At 42.9% G+C, this 23,685-nt stretch overlaps 1 protein-coding gene across 2 annotated transcripts in view; it reads right to left on the reverse strand.

The window, feature by feature from the left end:
* The window catches only part of LOC125281262 (RNA polymerase II elongation factor ELL2-like), a 134,104-nt gene extending 127,956 nt beyond the window's left edge, over positions 1 to 6,148 (reverse strand). Inside the window, exon 1 of one of the 2 annotated variants that reach the window (XR_008960227.1) lies at positions 6,008 to 6,148. The gene's annotated coding sequence lies outside the window, so the exon portion shown is untranslated. The remainder of the gene's footprint in view (positions 1 to 6,007) is intronic. The other variant, XM_048213806.2, reaches the window with a different exon arrangement.
* Positions 6,149 to 23,685: the final 17,537 nt, after the last annotated feature.

Raw genomic sequence — 23,685 nt, forward strand, 5'->3', positions numbered from 1 at the left:
AGGTGGTATCTCATTGTGGTCTTGACTTGTATTTCCCTGATGCCAAGTGATGTGGAGCATTTTTTCACATGTCTGTTGGCCATTCTCTTCTTTGGAGAAATGTCTGTTCATGCCTTCTGCCCGTTTCTTGACTGGATTATTTGCTTTTTGGGTGTTGAGTTTGAGAAGTTCTTTATAGATCTTGGATACTAGACCTTGATCTGATATGTCACTTCCAAATATCTTCTCCCATTCTGTCGGCTGCCTTTTAGTCTTGTTGACTGTTCCCTTTGCTGTGCAGAAGCTTTTTATCCTGAGGAAGTCCCAATAGTTCACTTTTAGTGCCCTTGTTTTGAAAGGCCCCAGAGCGCTCCTTTGCTCCTTCCACCATGTGGGGTCAACAGTGAGAAGATGGCTAAGAACCCACAGACTCCCATCAGACACGGGGTCTGCCAATGCCCTGATCATGGACTTCCCAGGCTGGAGAACCATGAGAAAGAGGCTTCTGTGTTTTATAAGCCAGCTGGTCTCTGGCGTTCTCTTACAGCAGCCTGAATGGACTAAGACAGTTTGGGGCACGCTAATTTTGAGATGTCTAAAAGCCATTCCATTAGAGACGCTCCACAAGCAGCTGGATGTGTACCTGAGAGTGGAACACAGGGATCTAGCAGGAGATATACATCTGGGAGTCGTCAGACAATAGGTGGTATGGAAAGCCACAATCCCAGATGAGATGATGTAGGGAATTACTGGAAATAGAGAACAGAAGACCTCCAAGGACCTAGTCTTGAGCACTTCAAGGTCTGGAAGTTGGGAAGATGAGGAGGTTCTAGCAAGGGAGCGTGAGAAGGGGCAATCGGAAAGGTAAGAGGAAACCCAAAGAGAGCGTCAGTGCCATAGTCAGGTGAAGAGAGTATTCCGGGAAGTAGAGAGTAATCCCTGTGTCCACTGCTATCGAAAGATCAAGACATAAGATGTATGGGGCCGAACTATGACATGCAGAAACATGGAGGCAATTTGGGGACGATTACACGGCTGCCTGAGTGCATGCATGGGTTTATTATGCTCCCCAGGTGGGGACTCTATTCCTTCAGTCAGAAGGCATCCACTCAGCCATTCAACCCAGATTACAGGATCCTTGACAACTGTTTGGGCAGCGGCCTTTGCTGAAGCACTTCCAGCGGCACTTCGTGCTTGGCTCTGTAAAGCAATCCAGCTTGGGCTAAAAGCCCAAACGGCTCCTTGGGCTGACTGCGTGTGCATTCGAAAGCCTGCTCATGGGGCACCTGGGTGGCTCAGTCGGTTAAGGATCTGCCTTCGGCTCAGGTCATGATCTCAGGGTCCTGGGATCAAGTTCCGCATCGGGCTCTCTGGTCAGGGGGAGTGTGCTTCTCCCTCTGCCTCAGCCTCTCCCCCTGCTTGTGATCTGTCTCTCTCTCTCTCTCAAATGAATAAAATCTTAAAAAAAAAAAAAAAGAAAAAGAAAGCAAGCAAGCCTGCTCATTACTCAAAGTTCGGCTTTTGTGGTCATGGAACAGACAGCACCGCCACCAGGAATGCAGAAGGCACTTGCACTATCCGGAAAAATGTCTGGTTCTTTGCCTTCCACCAGGTAGGAAGGTCCCCGTCCCCGGGCACGCACGGCCTGTGCCCGTCAAGCACTGTACCAGGCCCATTAAGCACTTGACCTGCCCGAGAGTAAGGCTTACAGAACTCAAGGTTACTTTCCCACGCTCACACAGCTTGTGGTCCTGGAGCCGGGGTTTGCGGGGGACTCCTGGGTCCATGCTCTTAACCCCTGTGTGCTGTGCACGCTCAAGCCCCAAGTTACCTGTGGGTAAAATGAGGCAATGGGACTAGACATTTTATAGGGCCCCATCTGCCTCTAAAGAATCACAATTCTGGTCAAAAAACAAGGTGTATGGGAAGAGCTGCTCCGCCACTCTTTCCTGGCTTGTTTTTTAATGACTCAGATTACTTGCAGGTGGTGTATTTGTATTAGAAAAGGTGACCTTTCTTGGCATGTGAGTTTTAAGCCCGCCAGCAGAAATGCAGACAGGCATCAGGTATATTTTTCCATGGAGGGGGTGGGGGGGGGAATACTAAACCTGACCTACTTGTGATCCCCATTCGGGTTAATTAGCTTTGCAATGCTCGTCATAGCTACACATCCGCCCTCGAACTACTGGCCACACAAGTAGGCAGACTAGCAAGGGAGCCTGGGTCGATGTATATTTAACCTCATTACTGGGGGAAAAAACTCAGGGAACTTGGCCTCCTTGTACTGGAACAATACAGAATCGTATGTAAAGAGAGCACATTTGAATAGCAAATGGGCACCACACATTTTTTCTTAGGGTTCCCTGCTTTGGGAAAAAAAAATCAATATTCAATTTCAACCTCAGTTTTTGAAAAAATGCAAAACTGTGATTGTTTCTGTGACAGGTCAAAAGGGTTTTGGTGCAGGATATGAAGCGTGACTGGATAATCATGAGCCTGGTGTCTTAGTGATTCAATTCAGCAAATATTTATCAAGCACCTGCTGGATGAAAACCATTGAGCCAAGAAAGAAAGAAGCTCCAGAGATGAAGTGGCCCTATTCTCTTACCCGAAGGGAAATGGAACAAAAACGTACATAACTTGGGGATTACAATTTCTCTGACATTGTTGACAGAGGGAGAATAGGGACAAGAGTGCCCTGATGATGCTGGAGAATCACCCCAGGCAAGAGAGAACTGTCATGTCTCGGCTCCATTTTGGGACAGCGCTTTAGAGTGGACCAAAACCCGTAAGGCCCCAAGGTGGTGGTGCAAGACAGCTTCTTTCCAGTGCATTCGCAGCAGGGGTAAGGAGGTTGAATGGGCCAGGGAGGGACAGTGAGACTTCTGCTTACTTAGAGGTTATATACTGAAATCGTTATAAAACCCTATAGAAGCGCCTAAGAAGGCCATGGCTGCAGGAATCGCCTGAATGGGCCCTGATTGAGAAGGACCCGAAAACCGTGCAGGCTGTCTAGGAGCCGTGTAGGTACGCGCCCAGGCCATGGGCAGGGAGGCGTGTTCACGAGGCTGCGTGAGCACCGAGAGCAAAGTACCACCGTGCTGGCCTTCAAGGCTGGTGCAGCCTTCCAACCGTCACATACCGTGTTCATAAATCAATACGGACAGTGCCACAAGATTAGATCTGTGCGTGTTTTGAGCAACGGTACTACCGTCACTTCGCTTGCTGAAGTCAAAAGCCTCATACAAATACCATGTTTTCATTAAAACCGTCATACTGCAGTAATAACTCGTGGTGAAATAATGCTGTCTATGAAACAAAGCATGCTCTCGTCTTGAATCTCCTGTAATCTGCAAACAACCCCATGACATAATCCAGGCAGGACAGAAAATATCTCTGAGTCACAGATTAAAGAACTGGCGCTCCGCGAGGTTAATTGATTTGCTTAAACACATTAAGACGCGTAAGTAATCCCGCCAGAATTCAGCCCAGTCCCGCAGACACACCATGTCCTAGGTGCTTACTGCCAATGAAGAATCAACTAAGACACAATCCTGAGGACCTCACCCACTGGCAGAAAAGCAGACACATAAACTATTAATGTCAAGGCACTGTCTTAAGTGCTCAGATATATGGAAATCCTCTGGAAGCACGCAGAGGGGGCACCCAATCCAGAGGGTGAGGGGTATCAGGGAAAGCTTCCTGGAGGAGATGGTACTTGAACGGAAGTTTGTAGGGCTGCATGAGGGAGACAGCTAGTGGTATAAAGCAAGACGGCGTGGATGAGGAACTCCAAACAGCATGCCATTCTCTCCCTTTCCTGACTTCTGCTCTCAGCATAATAAACTTCTTTCAGTTTCTTCAAAGTACCCCATTCTCCTACCTCCTGCCTTTTCCATGCTTTTTCTTCTGTCACCATGTTTTCCTACTTTATCCCTGTCTGTTATTCCTGGTTTTTTTAAGATTTATTTTTTTATTTTTAGAGAGAGCGAGCATGAGAGAGAATCTCAAGCAGACTCCTCACACAGCACGAAGCTCGGTCCCACGACCCTGAGATCATGACTTGAGACCAAATCAAGAGTCCAAAGCTTAACCAACTAAGCCACCCAGGCACTGTGCCCCGTGCCCCCCCCCCCAGTTGTTTAAATTCAGTAAATGTCACTTCCTCCAGGAAGTCCTCCTAGCTCCATCCTATTACTATGTATTCCTCCACAGAAAGGTCAGAGCAGTTGTTATCATCTGCCGAGTGACTGTGTGATCCTCCTGGCTAAACTGTGAACTCCTGTTACTTTCAGTATAGCAGCCTGTGCCTCACGCAACGTCTGGCCCACAGAAAACAATTGCTAAGGATTCTGAGCAATGCAGGGCTAAAAGAAATGACCCAGGACAGGAACGTGTGTTAAGGAAAAATACAAAATTCAGATAGAGATTGCTATGCACGTATGTGTATCACAGGAGTGTGTAGCATAATTTAAAAAAAAAAACCAACCAGGAATAAAAAAAATCCAAATGTTTACCGATAGGAATATAAGTGGATAAACTAAGGTGTAACTATGTGAACTGATGTATACATTGAAAAGATGGTTGGCTTTCCAAATATTTTACAATTAAAATATCAGTTTCACTTGTAACAAAATTACTTATGAAAAGAAATAGGCCTGGAACTGTAGAAACTACAGGAGGATGGGAGAAAGCACTTTTCATCCAGAATCCCTTATCTGTCAAGATTTAATCAAGGAAATAGAAGGTACTTTCGATTGAAGAGCCCCCCCCCCACTCCTGCCCCGCCCCCCCCCCCCCCCCCCGACAGAGAAGAATGCAAGAATTAAAGGTGCCAGGAGAAAAGGGTCAAGGAAATCACACAATCTGGTAACATTAAAGCGGTTGTGAAATGACCCAGGACAGGAATCTGTGCTAATCCGTGCCTTCCTGGAGATGCAAGTGATTCTTAAGAAACTCCCCACGAAGTCGCTTCACACCCCAGGTCTACCCATGTCTGCTGCACCTGCCTCCCAAAACTAACTTCTATTTTCTTCTGCATTGCAAATTGTGCACAGGTGACCCTCCTGTTGAAGGATGGTACCCCTGAACCGTATGGGTAAGGGAATTCTGGGGAGGGAAGACTAGTTGCCCACTTCCCCTTAGAAATGTGAAGGAGGGGCAGTCAAGTTGAATGACAACAAACAACTCAGCCCAACTCCCAAGAGGACACAGCCCCAATGGAAGCATCCAAATCTTTCTGAAGGTATCGCAGACTGGAGGGGGAAAAATGAGACCAAGAACATTAAAGACCCAGCTTGGGGTCCTAGCTCCACAGTTTACTTGCTATGTGACCTTGGGCAATTTTCTGAACTCAATTTTCGTTTTCTCATGGGTACTGAGAGGAAAATGATAATATCTTCCCAGTGTCCAAATAAGATTAGGTATTTGAAATGTTTTATTAATTGTAAAGCATTATACACCAGCTATACTTATTAACTGTAATTCAATAATGTCTCCCATCCACTGATAGGCAGCAAAAGAGTCATTTGATAGAATAATAATAATAATAATGCCATAGGGATTAAACAGGGAGAACTCCAAAGCTACTGCAACTGTTACGTATACTTACGGTAAATAACCTTCTTTCCGTTCAATGTACGCTGGTCACCGTGGCAAATACCGGTACTAGAGGCTGACTGTGGACTGAGAAGGTATTGGGAAACTGGCTGAAAAGCAATTTGTGTATCAATGACTCCTTAAGACCTACTGAGAAGATAGGAAAAACCTACAGGTGCATGAAATTGGAATTGTTAAATCCCAACTTGTTTGTGAATAAAGATTTCAGAAAATGTATTCTGATGGCCTGTAGTTCACTGAATTCCTAAAGAAAACGATGGTTTTCAAACCTACAACTTGACCACTTTTCGTACCACCACAGAAGGGAACACCCCAGTTGCACCCTTTCAGAGAACTGAAAAGATTATGACAAAGCGTCATCCTACCAATCCTCCAAATGAAATGGTTGAAGGAAACAGACCTGCCTTACCTCATTCTCCAGGACGGAATTTCTTCTGGGCTCTGCTGCATGCCTTCCACTGTCTCCACTCCCGAATTCGCACAGGCCCTCCCTGTCTGCAAGGAAAGAGCGAGCTGCGTCCTAACTACGCAGCGAAGTCTTGTTTACTCTGTTGGGAACGCTGTTGACACGACACCTGGAGCTTGTAGGTTTCCTTCCTGGCCTCCGGGATGCTGAGTAGATTTTGAAGATAAGACACCCCCACCCCCCGGAAAAAAAAAAAAAAAAACCTTAAAGTTATCAGCCTCTAGCAAAGCAAGAACCTTCCTCTCCCCTGCCTCTCCAGGAGCAGACTAGCAAATGCAGTTGCTCCCAGGTGTTCCAGAACAGGTCAAATGATTACTGGGTAGTGACGCAGAGGATTAGAACAGGGCTTCGCAGATGTTAATGTGCACAGAAAGCGCCTGAAGATCTGGTTCTAAGGCAGAGTCTAAGCCGGGCTCTGGGCTAGGTTTCTGACAGGCTGCAATGTGATGCGGAGACTGAGAGCCAGAGCCATATTCGAGCCCAAGACACCGCAGCCGGAGTTCGCAGATTTGCCTTTTAATAACAATCACCTGGAGCACTCGTTAAATGCCTAACTGCAGTCTGGGCACAAATGACCTGCAGGGATCGGCAGAGGCCCTAAATTCCCCATCTGGGTAATGGAAGAGGGAGGATTCGAACCCAGGTCCACTTATTCCTGAGCTACTCCTTCCACAACATGCAGCTCTCACAGGAGGTAACTTGATAGCTGAAATAATTCACTGCCTGTCATCGGGTACATCAGCCACACCAAAAAGCTCCAGTGACTCGACTACTACCCTGAATTCCAAATATCCAGTGTCTGTTCCCAATGCATCCTCTTTCCTCATTACCTTTCAGCCTTGCACTCAGACTCACTCCACAGCAGAAGTGTCTGCCTAGCATTCATCCTGGTTCTGCCCCCGAAAACTCCTAAAAGGAACCTCAATTCCCTGACCTGTATCAGGCCCCTGGAGCCCAGCAGGACCCGTCCCCCAGGCTCCGCACTGGCTCGGGACCTTAGGATTCCGCTCCGTAGAGTAATATAGGATCTGCTCGAGCAGATGACTGATTTCTAAGGGCCTCTTCTCGGCATTCTGGAAAATGCATTGTGCTTCCATGCATCTGCTTCTCAGACAGCTAAGCCACCTGCCTCTTTTCAGCTGATTAGCAAGACCACCTTTCTCATTTTTTCTACATCCGTGTCCTTCTAGCAGGTCAGCAGGAAAGAAAAAAAAACAGACAAATGAAACTAACAAGTAAAATGCATGCAATACAACTTTTCTAAGGATCCACAGTTACCAAAGAGACACTAGACGAGGCCGTTTACTCTGCTCCAACGCCAACTCCCTTAGAACTTAAGGTCTATTTTTCTGCATGGGTTCTTCTTCAAATGCCAGAAATATTAGCAGGACAAAAGGAGCCTTGCTCCAAACAGGGGTACCGCTACAACCTAGACAGGGTGCCTCCCACTGGCCCCCTGCTGACAACGGTTTTGGCATGAACTCTCTTTCTTTTCCTAGATAACCTGCACTTCTTTTTATTTCCCCATTAGAATGTATTTGAAAGTAAAATGTATTCTTCCTGCTGCCTTAGGTTCTAGCGCCTCTCCCAATACCGATTTATGTCATATGGAGGTTTTGATTTAAAGAGATCTTCCACAGTAGCCTTAGGCAAATCACTTAACCGTAATGGGTAAGCCATCACAGCCTTGAAATGATGCCTATTAAAGGCTCAATGAACTGTGTGTGAGTGGAACTATTTCAAAAGCAAGTATGAAATTTTAAATGAACTTACCACATTCATTAGCTGTGCATTCAAATATATCTTGTGTTTAGCCTTCTTCAAAGTAGGTAGGTGGGTAGAAGTGAGCTCAGGACTGGTAGGTTAATGAGGTCACCTCTCAATTAGTAAATCATGGCGCATGAAACTGAGACCAAGGAGCATAAGTTCTTGGCTGGGGCAGGGGTGGGGAGAGGTGGGGGGGCGGGGACAGGCAGTGCCCTGGAGTCCAAGGATGGCTCAGGAACAGATGTGTGCTCCAGTCACCTACTAGCTCTGTGACCTGGCTGTGGTGTCCTGGAGCTCACTCACACCAACTTAAGAGAGTCCATCAAATTTGTCCGTTTTTTGAGCTGGTTGAAGCTATACTGTAGCTTGAAATTGACCATGATGAGAGAGAGTACTTAGAGAGCAGAGACCATCAAATGCTACAAATTACAATCGTTTCAAAGCCATTCATTCATTCGTTTTGGAGACCCCCAACAAGGTGAAATTTTTCTTTGCCTCTCTAAGCCCCATTTTCTTCATCTGTAGAAGGGAATTAATAATAGTTAGGCCTGCTACTTGCAGAACCCTAGAGCAAAAATACAAGTGGAGGCCAATATATATATAAATATTTAAAAATATAAATCAACTGGTTAAACAGTTAAATAAAGTATGTTTTATCATCTAATCTTAACAACTACAGTTCCATAATAACGATATCAAAAGATTCATAAGACCATGTTCTTTACATTACTGAAAGTTGTCAAAATGTCAAACGCGATTAAAATATTATCACATAGATCTGGATATTGTGTTGGGTGGCTGGCAATGTTTGAAGAAGTAACAAAATAAAGATATACCTAATTCATAAATTATTATATATTTATTCAGTGTGTTTTTTCTCACCTTCATTTCAGGATAATCTTTAATTAAGCTGTTATAATCAAGGTTTTTGTATCATTTGTATTCATTGAAAATAATAATGTAAAGGATTGAGACACCTGGTCGGCTCAGTGGGTTAAGTGTCTGCCTTCCATTCAGGTCATGATTCCAGAGACCCAGGATTGAGTCCTGCATTGGGCTCCTTGCTCAGCGGGGAGCCTTCTTCTCCCTCTGCCTGCCTCTCCCCCTGCTTGCTCAGCCTCTCTCTCTCTCTTTCTCTCTCTCCCTCTCTGACAAACAAATAAATAAAATTTTAAAAAAAGAAAAGAATAATGTACAGGATTGCAAATATAATTGTACTCAAATTATGCAAAATTTGAGTGTGTTTTGTAGCAATGTGAATTATTTTTAAAAATAAATAAAAATTGTTTACATTATGTTATATTCCTTTAAATATGCAAAATAATCTATTAAATTAAAGTTATGATTAACAAATGCAAAATTTTTAAAGCAAAGGTAAATCTTATGCTTTGGGGAAATTTTAACAAAAATTACTAATTTTTAAATTTAAATTGTAATTAAATCCTTTCATAAAAATAAAACTATTCACAACTCTAGTGTTCAACGTTCTTATCCTTGCTCATGTAAAGAACTGATATCCCACTTTATAGATTAGCATGTAGAAAATTGACATATTTTATATATATTAGCTCTCTACCTATGTAAATACAAAATTATGAAAGCATGAATCACTGAATATGGACAAATGTTCTTCAGTTGCTGTGTGCAGCTATTAAGACTACCAGGCTAACACAGGACAAGAGATATGGGGCTTGGCAGTGTTAGGGAAGAGAATGGAAGTTTAGCGCTACGGGTGACAGAACTGAGCACAAGACTCGGAATGCCAGAGGTACTCAGGGTTTTTGAAAAACAAATTAATTTCTGGGTATGTGATCCTACTGTCCAGGACCCTCTAAATCATGGAGTTCAGCAAAGGATCCCCTCCTCTCCAGGTCTAAGGGCATAGCCATATTAAGCTTCCATGTTTTAAGTACTTAATATATAATATCACATTTTAATCCTTATAAAAACTACCATAGGGGCACCTGGGTGGCTCAGCCAGTAAAGCATCTGCCTTCAGCTCAGGTCATGATCCCAGGGTCCCCGGATCCAGCCCCATAGCAGGCTCCCTGCTCAGTGGCGGATCTGTTTCTCCCCCTCCCTCTGCCCCTTTAACCCCCTCCTTGTGCTCTCTCTTGCTCTTGCTCTCAAATAAATAAATCAAATCTTTTAAAAAAACCAAAAACCTCTATTTAATAAATGGTGCTCTATAATTGTTAGCTATTCTTATTATTTTTATTCTTACTGTAATCATTATTTTTTAATTAATAATTTAAGTAATCTCTACACCCAACATGGGGCTTGGACTCACAGCCCTGAGATCAAGAGTCCCATGCTCTTCTGAGCCTGCCAGGCACCCCCATAATTATGCTTTACAGAAAAAAAAATAGCTCTTTACACAAACTGTCACCTCAGACGTGCATCAGGAGCCAGAAGGTGTCTCCAGTAACATTTAGAAAAGGAAAGTGTTACTGGGTCCTGTACTAGTTTCCCATTGCTATTACCAGAAATTTAGCAGCCTGAAGGAAAGAAAGGTATTATTTTACATTTGTGGAAGTTGTAAGTCTGACATAGGTCTCACTGAACTAAAATCAAGGTGTCAGCAGGGCCGTGCTCCTGGTGGAGGCCCTAGGGGAGAATCCATTTCCTCGCCTTTTACAGCCGCTAGAGGCTTCCTGCACCCATTAGCTTGTGGCTCCCTCCCTCCACTACCAGACAGTAACAGAGTCAAGTGCTTCTTACCCTGTGTCACTCTGACTTCTTTCTCTCTCTCCCCCTTTCAGGACCCGTGCGATTACATTGGACCCTTCTGGGTAACCCAGCACACTCTCCCCATCTCGGGACCCTTAATCACATGTGCAAAGTCCCTTTCGGCATGTAAGGTAACATAGTCACTTATTCCTAGGATTAAGACACAGACATTTGGGAAGACCATTGTTTTGCTCACCAGAGAACCTCCTGCATTTACACTTCAACACACCTACTATTCCAGTAACTGACTTCTAATCCCAGTCCCCTAACTTTCCACTTCACTGGAGTTCGTCCTTCCTTCTTCCTTCCTTTCTTCTGTTTGTCTATCCTTCTCGTTAATGGAAAACTTACAGCAGGCCAGATCTTACTCCAGGTACAGGGGATATAGCAGTAAACAAAACAGATGTGGCCCCTTCTGATACAGAATTTATCCTATAGTGGGAAAGACGGGTATTAATCAGGAATCACACAAATGAATGTAAAATGCCATTATTGCCATCAGACTTGTGCCCAGACGGTTTGAGAGACTAGAGAAAGGTCAGGCTTTGGGGACCACTGGCTAGGAGAAGAACAGCAGGTGCCCTGGACACTTAGATAAGACATTTTTACCATGTGAGTTTCAGTCAGTAAACATGTTCATTCCATTTAGCTAACAATTGCCTTTTCCATTTCAACTTTGTAGCTTTTATAAATGCTGTCAGTACCTGCAGGAAATAAAAGTAGGTTTCAGGTGATCAGGCTATTACAAAAGTGCTTTGGCTTGAATACTCGGGGACTGTCACCTCCACCGATGGATACTTCCATAGCACTCTGTGATAGAACGGCGCGGCCATCAACCAAACATAACAGCATTTGGAAAGTACTTAAACACATGGTTCTTGCTCCCATGTTCCAATAACAAGATTTTAGCGGAGAAAAGCGTGGGTGAGAGCAGGGAGGCATGATGAGAGGAAAAGTCAAGACAGCCTGCTTTGGTGTCTGTGCTGTTTTCCCCCATTACCATTAGTCTCTGTGCTGCTTTTGACACTACGATAAGCCTGGTGAAAGAGGAGAGGACCTGAACGAAGGGCATTAACAGAGCGAGGCTCACGAATACTGCAGCACAGCTTTTTTTTTTTTTTTTTTTAAAGAAGAGATCTCTGATGTCGTCGGTTTCAAGAATAAGCAGGAGAGGGGCGCCTGGGTGGCATAGTCATTAAGCATCTGCCTTCGGCTCAGGGCATGCTCCCGGCGTTCTGGGATCGAGCCCCGCATAGGGGTCCTCCTCTGGGAGCCTGCTTCTTCCTCTCCCACTCCCCCTGCTTGTGTTCCCTCTCTCCCTGGCTCTCTCTCTCTCTGTCAAATAAATAAATAAATAAAATCTTTAAAAAAAAAAGAATAAGCGGAGGTACAAAACAGAGACTTGTCTCATAGAAGACAAAGGAAAACAATCAACAAACAACAAACAAATATGGTTCCCAAATCACCTGGCATTCAGTGGATATGTTTACCAAGGCACTCTAAGATCAGTTTGGCTTCAAGCGACCTATTTCTTTTCCTACTTTATTGCTACCACTTTAAAAAAAATATATTGACAGATTTATTTGGAAAAAAAAACATAGATGTTTTCCAGCATTCTCTTATTAAATGCCAAGACTCAGGGGTGGGGAAGGACTAGTCTGCAAAGGCTTGGGCACTCACAGGGCAGATCGGCACCTATGCTTCTGTTTCATCTTCATTATTTACTTAAAACCACACATCTGGGAGATCAGTTCGGTGTTGGCTTTCATTTATTTTCTCCAGTACAGAGATGATTAGTTAAGGCAACAAAATTCAGATCTGGAAACTTGTACTGTAAACACTTTGCTAAGCAACATCTGTCAAATTAAGATGGTTGATTTAGCCTTGAGTGTCCTTTAAAATGAGGTTTCCCTGTCTGGGGTGTGTTATTTCTGGAAGCCAGGTTTGGTAAGAAATAATTTATGGTATCCAGAACACCCCTGATGAATTTAACTGTTTTGTCTTTATAGGGGACTGTTTTCAGGGTCTAGGGTCTTATTAATTATATTACTGCAGAAAAGATGAGTCCAAGTGGCAATGTGTTGTCAGAACTGCGCTTATTATTGCTACAGACCCAAGTACTGCCTGGTGTATATTCTGTGAAACAAAGTCCAACAAATTCAGGATATATGGGGAAACCAATTTCTCACGAGACAGGATGGCCTCCTGAGTTAAAGCAAAGCAAAAAGTTCGCAAGGTCTGCAAGAAATCTCTGGTGGGGAGGGACAGTTTAAGAAGGTCAAGCACTGGGGCACCTGGGTGCTCAGTCAATGAAGCGTCTGCCTTGGGCTCAGGTCGTGTTCCCAGGATTCTGGAATCGAATCCCACGTCGTGCTCCCTGCTCAGTGGGGAGCCTGCTTCTCCCTCTCCCTCTGCTGCTCCCCCGCTTGTGCTCTCTCTCTGTCTCTCTCGCTCTCAAATAAATAAATAAAATCTTAAAAAAAAAAAATTCAAGCACTATTCGTTTGTTCCAAGGAGGGTTCCTAATGTTAGAGTAGGCAGCTAGTTAGGTTCTAACAGGGTACCTGGAGGTCAGCAACGAGGAAGTCATGGCCAGCTCTCAGGAAGGTCAGAGGCCTGTCCTGGCAGCCCTCCACAAGAAGCCAGATCAGACCAGACAGGCCCAAGATGACGGATGCCATGACAGGAACCCCCTGACCAAATTAGAAAGAAAAAGCCCAAAACCCTGCTTCCTGCCCCAAGTAATGAATATTCCACTTCCTAGTTAACATGTCAGCTAAAGATAGAAACCCAACCCCCAAGTTCTGCAGCTCTTGCTGGTGCACGCGTTCTCTCTCCCTCTCTCCAATATGAATAAGTAAATCTTTAAAAAGAAAAGAAATAAAACAATAAAGCTTTCAAAGGACAGGTCTCTGACTCTTAGGTAACCTGAACCTAGAGCCTGACACCTAGGCGACACTCAAAATATTCATTTGAAAATCTCTAATATATACTTGCTTATACCCGTGGTGTTATTTGTTGCGTATTAAGATTGAAGAAGCCGGATGATAGAATTAAAACTAACCTAAAGAAACATAGCTTGGGACCGGAATGAACAGAAAGGCACGAAGGCTGAGAAATTTCTCGGCCCTCCCCTCGAGTCTGAACCAGGAAGGTCGCTTTACCTCCTTGATGTAGATAGAATTGCCTTGAATAGCCTGATATTTGTGGGATGACTTGGCTTTGTTCCTTCTGTGGGCCATAGAATTGCTTTCAGAATGCCTTTGCCTAGATTTCTCTCCTTCCCACCTCCGTTAATATCTCTCTGAGAAAGGCTCAGCCCCTCTGATATGTACAATTCCATCATTTGGGGATCTTCAAATATTCTAACCCGAACTTGACATCTCAAAGTATGTGAGAGTCCAAAATGGGAATAATGGACTTGGGGGGGCTGTAAGCCACAGGGTGTGAGAAAGAAGAAAGAAGATATTATCATGGAAGGGGCAAAGAGCAAAACTCTCGGCTCCCATTGTTCTCCAGATGAGCTGGATGCTTCACGGAGCTCTTTCCCGCAGGTCTTCTGGCTTCAAAGGGATCATAAAATCTCCCAAACAAGGCGAGTCTTTGTCTCATCTCAGTTACTCCATGGCCCTAAGAGACTATGATTCATGTGCGTGCGCGCGCGCGCGCGTGCATGCGTGTGTGTGTGTGTGTGTGTGTGTGTGTATGGGCCCAGTACCAACACAGCAACACAAGCCTAAGGACAAATGACACATAGGTCCTTAGGTCAAGAGCCGGGTCAGTAGATACCTTTCATTTCTAAATTCACCCTGCAGTATCCATATTTCAGATTGCAGAAATGCAATGCCTCAATCCTCAACAAGTAGTAAAGAACCTGCCTTTGCAAGATCCTAAACGCACAATCAGATTCATACCAACGAGAATGAAATACTGAGTTTCAGAGTTAAGTACAACTTCCATTTAGTGTGTGAAGGAAGTTTTTATAAAAGACGGGATACGTCAAAAATCTGCAGTAAGGTATTTCTTTTCTCTCTTCTCTGTTTTTTTGGTAATACACTTCGCAGATAAAGCTATTTTCAAATAATAAGGATTTTAAAACACAAAGGCTCAACTGTACTATTTCGTGAGGAATCCTGAGCAAGGATTCTATTTGTGGAAACGAGAATGGCAGGAAGGATCAAGGACATCTGTGATTACAATTGCTTCAATTGCTTAAAGGGGCTCAAGTGATTAGAATATCTGCTGAAGAAAAGAAAACACCGTGACGTCTGTCTAAACAAAGAAAAAAGTGATAAATAATGATTTGTTGCTTCCCGAGCATACAAATCCAGCCAAGCGGCAGTCCCATAGCTAATGGGTTCTTGGGAGGGTTTTGTATTCTAAAGGGGATAGAAACCAGGGAGCAGTACTGCCCTATGAAGGAGTGATCTGAGAACCCAGCCCACGAAGAGCTCCTTTTCTTAGAACCACCACTACCCAACTGTATAACCTTAGGCAGATTATTGAACCTTTCTGGACATCAGTTTCCCCATTTGTAAAGCAGGGATCATAATATTCTCATCTCCAAGGGCTATTATGAAGGTCAACCAAAAGAACGGCTGCAAAATGCTTTATCAATCCTAAAGTTCCACACCAATGGAACTCACAAACATCTGCATTTACCACATGAGGGCTGAATAAAGGAAGGCTGTGACTAGAGTAATAATTACACAGTTATCACGTGCTGATCCCGCACCCTTTGCCAGACCCTGGATTCTCCAAGCACGTCTGACACCCCAGCTGCACAGGACAAGGACAAAGAGATGGAAATGCTGAGAGAAGATGGACAGATGAGAAAGACTGAATTTGTAGGTAATTGGCTATCCTGAGGAAGAAGTCAAAGTAAACGGAGCTGAAACAATAATCAAAGTATAATAGAAGACAGATTTCCTGGGGCGCCTGGGTGGCTCAGTCAGTGAAGCATCTGTCTTTGGCTCAGGTCATGATCCCAGAGTCCTGGGGTCCAGCACTGTGTCTGTCGGGCTCCTTGCTCAGAGGGGAGCCTGCTTCTCCCTCTGCAGCTCCCCCTGCTTGTGTGCTGCCCCCCTCTGTGTCAAATAAATAAATAATTTTTTTAAAAGGAAGACAAATTTCCTGAGCTGTCCTATATTGATCAAAAAGGTCCACTGCATTTCAGTTACGGTTAATGAAAATAGAAGAACATCTAGACTTATCCTGGTGATATTTTTGAATTACACGGACAAAAAAAAAAATCCTACTTCCAGCTCAGCAGAAAAACCAGGTAACTTACAAAGGACAAAAACCAGTCTGGTCTCAGACTTCTGCTCTGCAATCTTGAGCACAGGAAGAAAGTGAAACAATGTCTACCGAGTTCTGAGGGGAAAAGGTTGCGACCTAAGTTTTCTTTACCAAGTCAAGATATCTTTGATGGATAAAAGTTACATTCCACCATGAAGGAGTAACAGCCATGAACGTTTCTGCTCTGAATAAGAGAACTGGCAAAAATAATGTTTAAAATTCAAAATGAGCTAATGGTCTACTGGGAATATATACCAGAAAAGACCAAAGGACAATAAAATGAAATCAAATAAGAATTTTTAGAGTTTTCTTAGTTTAATCAGGGCACAAGGCAACAATCATTCAGAAAATAAAATGGGAAGTTGACTAATAGGAAATTGCATTTATAACAGAAGCAAAATACCTGAAATATCTAGAAATGCCCCTAAGGAGGTTTATTGAACTTAAATGAAGTAGATGAAAAAGAGATAGGAAAGATTTTTAAAATAAAATATTATAACTGCAGATCAATTGACATGTTTCAAGTTATAAATATATCCATTCTCTAAAATTAGTTCACAGTTTTAAAGCACTTCATATCAAAATATAGGAAAAACAGAATTAAAATTATATTCTAATATTCATCTGGAAAAATAAACAGTTGATAACGTGTAATAGTTAAACATTTCCAAAAAAAAGATATTGCAGGAAGATTTGTTCAAGCAGATATTAAAATGAACTATAAGTCAGGGGCATCGAAAGAGTTTGGTACTGACACGAGAATCAACAGATCATTTGAACAGACTAGATTGCCCCGAAACGGATTTTATTATTAAAACAAACTCGACACATTAAAAACCAATTACTACAAACCAGTTGAAAAGAAATAGTCCTTTAAGGTGTCAAGAAAAGAAGATAACTATTTGGGGGGTGTCTGGGTGGCTCAGTCGTTAAGCGTCTGCCTTCGGCTTAGGGCGTGATCCCGGCGTTCTGGGATAGAGCCCCCACATCAGGCTCCTCCGCTATGAGCCTGCTTCTTCCTCTCCCACTCCCCCTGCTTGTGTTCCCTCTCTCCCTGGCTGTCTCTCTCTCCGTCAAATAAATAAATAAAATCTTAAAAAAAAAAAGATAACTATTTGGAAACCACTTAAGTAAATCCTCACCTTAAATGCCTAGATAAATTTCAGATGGATTAAAGAGCTAAATATAAAATACAGAAGCCACGAAAACTCTGAAGGAAAGATAGATGAATATTTAACTCACCAAAATGTTCAAGAATATGGATTTATTAAGATTGCAGAGGCCTAATATTAATCAGGGAGATCTAAAAGGCAGCACACTTTTGCATAGGTCCTGTGCCCCCCTCCCGCCGCCCCTTATTTCCTCAAGGCAAAATAATTGGCACTAGCCACAAATTTGCGAACTGGCCTCTCTGTTCATTTCATTGCTAGCAAATTGTGTTTGCTTTGCAATTTCTCAAATATATCTGATAGGTGTTATCTCTGATACATAGAGTTGAATTCATATGCAAATTTAGGTAATGTGATATTTTCGAGGTGTAACGGCAGTAACGACAACTCACGGGCGGTAATGTAAACCCTGGTATTTCAAGAGATTGAATATCACAATGGAGAGTTGCCGAGAGAAGACTGGATAAAATGTTGGAGCATTTCAGCTTTACACAAAAAACACTCTTTGCGAGTGTCCCTCTTAAATCTGGCTCAGACATGGCATGATTCCCTGGTCATGAGGTGTGTCGTGGATAAACAAAATCTCTGATCAAAGGGTTTCTGTGTTCCTTTTGTCCTAAGACTCCCAAACGGCATGTGGAACATTCAGAGGAAGGGAAAGCTCCAAGTAAGAAAACACTGGGAAAACTCATCTCAGTCATGAAGATTGTTCCTGTCTATGTTAAATTCTCTCTTTATACCCTTTATGTTTTCTCTTCATGTTGTTCCATTACAATGTATTCAGGGCAGGTATTTTTAACTGAACTTCACACTATGAAACTTTTCCATCTAAGGACACATTCCACTTCTCATATTCTCATTTCTGGAATATTCTCAGCCATAATGTCTTTGAATATTTCCTCTGAGATATTCTCTCTATTCTCTTCTTACCGTAGTAGCAGGTTCTTATTTTTTTTTCTTTTTTCCTTATTTTTTGATCAGGGGGAAATTTCTTCTGTCTTATCCTCCAGTCCATTAATGATCTGTTCAGCTGTGTCAAGTGTAATATGCAACCCATCTATTGAGACTCATGTCGACTACTTTTTTTAATCTGTAAAATTTCTACTCAGTTACTATTCATATATTTTGGTACACACATCCTAGCTTCCTGTTAAAATGCACAAAAATGTCATTTTCTTTGTGTATGAAACTTGTAAATCTATTTGTCTTAAGATGTCTTTAAATTGTTCTATCGGCTCTAGTTCCTTGAATGCCTTTGGTCTGTAAACTGCTTCTCACGGGGTTATACCTGTATCTGTTTACATATTTACTTAGGTATTTTTACTCTAGAGCTCATCTTCCATGAAAGTTATCTTTCTCTTGCATCGTCTCTGGTGAATGGACAGAGCTACGGAAGCATCTCTAAGAGACAGTGTTACGAACTAGTTTTTATGTTAGTTTGCAGGCTCAAGGTTTGACCTTGAGTGGAGAGTGCACAGCTGAGCCAGCTTGCCAGGCTGCATACTGTTTCACACTCCGGGTTCCTTCGTTCCACCCATCCGTACTGACATATAATTGATATATAACATTATGTAAGTTTAAGGTGCACAATGTGGTGATTTAAATACTTGCGTATGTTGAAATGATTAGCAGTAAAAGGTCAGTTAACACCTCACGTAGTTACCATGGTTTTGTGTGGTGAGAACATTTAAGATCTACCGTGTTAACAACTTTCGAGTACACAATACAGTATTGTTAACTACGGTCGCCATGTTGTACATTACGGCCCCAGAATTTATTCATCCTGTAACTGAAAACTTCCACCCTCTGGCCAACTTCTTCCCTTTACCCCATGCCCTAGCCCCTGGTAATCAATCACCAGTCTACTCTCTGTTTCCAGAAGTTCAGCTTTTTTAGATTCCACACATAAGTGTGATCATACAATATTTCTCTTTGTCTGGCTTACTGGCTTATTTCACTTAGCATAATATCCTCCAGGTTCATTCATGTAGTCACAAATGGCAGGATTCCTTCTTTCTCGTGCCTGAATAATATTCCATTGCCGGGGGCGGGCGTGCGCGTGCATGTGCGTGGCGTGGGGGAGATGTACCATATCACCTTTATCCATCTATCCATCAATGGACACCTGGGTTGTTTCCATATCTGGGCTATTGTGAATCATGCTGTAATGAACATGGGGGTGCCGATATTTCCTCAAGAGAGTGATTTCATTTCCTTCAGATATCTACCCAGGAGTGGGATGATATTGTAATTCTATTTTTAGTTTTTTGAGGAACCTCCGTACTGTTTTCCACAGTGGAACTATGATGATTTACATACCTAGTAACAGTGCACAAGGGTGTAGTTTTTTATAAATCCTTGCCAGCACCTAACAAATGTGAGGCGATATCTCATTGTGGCTTGAAATTGCATTTCCCTAGTGATGAGTGATGTTGAGCACCTTTTCACGTACTTGATGGCCGTTCGTATGTCTTGGAAAAATGTGTAGTCAGGTCCTTTGCCCATTTTGAATTGGGTTTTCTTCTTTCTTTTCTTTATTTCTCTTTTTTTTTTCCTGTTGAGCTGTACAAGTTCCTCGTAGATGTTGGATATTAACCTCTTATCAGATATGAGGCTTACAAATTTTCTCCCATTCTGTAGGTTCCTTTTTCATTTTGTTGATTGTTTTGCTGCACAGAAGCTTTTTCGTCTGATGTAGTCCCACCTGTTGATTTCGTTTTTGTTGTTTGTACTTTTGATGTCATAGCCAAAAAAATCATCGTCAAGACCAGTATCAAGGAGCTTTTTCTCTGTGTTTTCTTCTACAATTTTTACTGCTTCAGGACTTAGGTTTAAATCTTTACTTGATTTCAAGTTAATTTTTGTGAGCTGTGTAAGATGAGGGTCCAATGTTATTCTTTTGCATGTGAATATCCAGTTTTTCCAGCACCATTTATGGAAGAGATTATCCTTTCCACACTTTGGATTTCTTGAGAGTTCACATACAGTATTTACCCCCAGTGCTTTATTCACTCTGGTTCCCACAAAAAAGTTACTCCAGCTCTACTGTCCAAACTGGTGGTGGTAAGTAGACGATATCTAAAACCTAGAGTGAATTGTGCTACGTTAATTCCATGGGCTTCCACATAGTAAGTGGCAACTAACCAGAAGTAGCCTTCTCATCTACTTATAACATCTCTCAGCATAGCAAAAAAATATTCAATATAAAATTATTTAACAAAATGATTTAATAATCATTTAAAATTATGTCACATTTAGCATTTCCATTAATTCACAATTTCTCTCACATAGGCAGATACATTACATTCCTTTGGGTTGGAGTGGAAAACCTCGGTGCCGTAGCCTACAGTCCATTAGTTGCCCTGCGGACCTGGGCATGGATTCTCTACCTATCCACCTCCTTTCTCCCTTCCAGTAGCTGCAGATTGGATCTTTGTCTCTCACACCAAAATCCAAAGCCTCCAGCCAGAGAGATTCAAACTTCAAGGCTGGGGAGAGTAGAAGGACAGAATGCAGCCATGCAGCACCCAGTGTAATGAGTCTGGAAGCTTAGATTCTTCTGCTGTGCAGTAGGAAACTCCCTTTCTGTGACTGGCACTCCTAAGGAATTGTCACTCGCTTCCTCTCTATAATTGGCTATACATAAAAGATCATCTCGAGCCAGTCTCCTGCCCACTACGCTGGTCCCCTGTCATTTCCTAGAACATGGCATTCATCATGCAGGGATTGTCTAGATTTAGCTCTTTCTCAAGCTTGAAGTTACTATATTGTGCTCAGTTTTCATAGTTCAGTTAGACAAAAAGTCAACACCAGTAATACAGGATGCGTGAAAAGACACATTTATGTACTTCAAATGCACAATCCGAGCAGGTATATATGCAAAATTAATTCTCATACCACAAATTCTCCAAAAAATGCTTATATTTTATAAATGCTGTCAAGAGCCCACTTTATCCACTGAGTATGAGTGGCAGGAAAAGCATTACTTTTCTATGTTGGTGGGTATCTGGGACAAGCACTACGAAATGATGCCCAGGGGCGCCTGGGTGGCTCAGTCGGTTAAGCGTCTTCCTTCCGCTCAGGTCATGATCCCAGGGTCCTGGGAACAAGCCCCACGTTGGGTTCCTGGCTCAGCACGGAGCCTGCTTCTCCCTCTCCCCCCTGTTCATGCTTTCTCTCTTGCTATCTCTCTCTCTCAAATAAAGAAAATCTTAAAAAAAAAAAAAAAGACTTCAAAAAAAAAAAAAAAAAAAGGAAATGATGCCCAATGAGACCTTAATGTCCACAGTCTGGATCCTTCACACTCTTACCGGCTTCAGTTTAACAAGATTCCTGAAGAGACAAGAGCGCTTATTACAGAAAACTGATCACATTTGCAACAGATTAATAAAACTGGCTTAACTGAATCTGTAAAGAGATTCTCCAAACCAAACCTAGAGAGGAAGCAGAGCTTTTTAAAGGAACTATGCATGTATATTCGACGATTCTACGAGCTCTTAAAGCCATGAGCTTGTGACTGTTATTATTCATTGAATCTACATTCTGAGAGCTGTGCCAAGTTCCAGTATAATTTCCGTTGCCTTTCTGCAAAACTTAACATTTCTAGTCAGGCCAATTTTAAATTTACTACAATCAAGATTCTATTCTCTTCCCTCTTTCACGTGACCACCTTTTAAGCTTGCCTGGTTTGCCATTCTCACTGTGATAGAGATGTAGGACTCCAGTCTTCATTCTGAGATCTATTCGCAAATGCTCTCTTTGATTTGCAAAATCACTTTTGAACTCCCTTCCCGCAATTAGAGAATCTTTTATTGGGTTCATTTTTCAAATGCTCTTCTTCTGTCATTTTATACTGCTCCGATACTGAAGAAAAGAGATTCCTCCTCCTTTTTAACTATTTTTTTAATAGTTACATTATCATAGTTATTACCAGGCACAGGAATTTTTATCCAGAATAATGCATGACACTCTCCTCCTCATAGGGTACTTCAGGTTGGCTTTTAGTGTTGGGTCAGTTATGAATTCTCTCCTCCTCCCTCAGTGAGTGTATGCTTGGGAAAGACAAGTAAAATCCTATCTCCATAAAAGAATGGAGCTAAGAGTTTCCTTGACTTTCCTAACACAACATTGAATGGCACACATCCAAGAATTCCACTAAAGTAGCAAGGTAATTCGTACTACTCACACTCCCAGTAGGTAAAATGGATCCTTCGCTCAGTTTGCAAGAAAGCATTTTCGAGAATACTGTGAGAATTTATTTTATGGAACTACCTGCTTAGATAGTACATTTTAAATACATCTTGAAATTCTTCATTTTCAGTAATGTGCTCTTACGTCCCCTCAGGGCTTACGATGGACTCTTGCTAAACTGAAGTCAACGGAAGTGTGAGGCATCCAAACTGTGAACACGGGGGTCCCGCTGGTCTGTACAGAACACCACGCAGTCATGCACATCGTGGCGTAGAGAAATATTTTGCGACGTGGGAAAATGAGCAGGCTTATTATGTGCAAAAGGCAGGTTGCTGAAAAATACTAGGTGTTCCAATTTTGATTCCAAGTATCATTCTAACTTTGTTGGAATTCTACCGTGAGTGTGGACCGGCTACAGAGTTTATGGGGCTGAGCGCACAATGAAAACGTGAGGCCCCTCATATAAAACTCATTAAGAATTTCAAGAAGGCTGGGGCACCTGGGGGGCTCAGTCAGGGGAGCATCTGCCTTCAGCTCAGGTCATGATCCCAGGGTCCTGGGATGGAGGCCCAGGTCAGGCTCCCTGCTCAGTGGGGAGCCTGCTTCTCCCTCTGCCTCTGCCCCTCCCCCTGCTTGTGCTCTCTCGCTCTCTCAAGTAAACACAAAATCTTTGGGGGAAAAAAAAGAATTTCAAGAAGACGACAGCAGAGCATTAAACGAAGCACAGGGCCCTTCTAAATGTGGGGACTCTGTGCAACTACCCAACCCACACCCCCATGAAGTCAGCCAACATGTTACTGGGTCTCTCTGAATGGTGAGATGATGGGTGGTTTTACTTTTCTTCTTTGTTCTCTTCTGAGTTGTATCCACCTTCAACAAAGAAATCCTATTACTAGAGCGATTAGGAAAAATACCAGTGGATGTTATCAAGAAAAGATAACTCTTGGAGGTAAAGGCAAAGCAGTTCTGGTCAGGCCATAGAAGCAGCTGCTGTTTCTGTCCACGTACACAGTGCTAGACAAGGTGCGGGCTCTTGCCCTAGCGCCTCCCTGTGCAGGCCCCTTGTCTCCGTAGATTACAGCACTCGTTTAGTCACAAAAGGAGGATTTCGGCTTCACACCAGAAGCTTCCCCGATGTGAGAAATCCGGCTGAGGCTCCAGTGAATAATAATATCTTCAGCTTGTTTTCCGATCACTAACGGAGATACTATGGGATAAAACCCTCGTGTTGCTTAGTAAACAGCATTGTCATGAGACTCAGAAGACAATGAATCAGATGTTTTAACAACTATAAAGCCCCCCCCCCCCGCCCCGGCTCCTGTGTTCAGGAAGTCATAGGGGCCTGTAACAAACCTGTGACGGGTAGCCCTGTGACCTCAAGATGGGCACCCGGGGAAATATTACCCATGGTGAGTAACATGTGCAAAACTCTGAAGTATGTTCCTCCCTTTTCCACCAGGTAAAGTG

This window comes from Ursus arctos, chromosome X (assembly GCF_023065955.2).
Source record: "Ursus arctos isolate Adak ecotype North America chromosome X, UrsArc2.0, whole genome shotgun sequence".
Taxonomy (NCBI): domain Eukaryota; kingdom Metazoa; phylum Chordata; class Mammalia; order Carnivora; family Ursidae; genus Ursus; species Ursus arctos.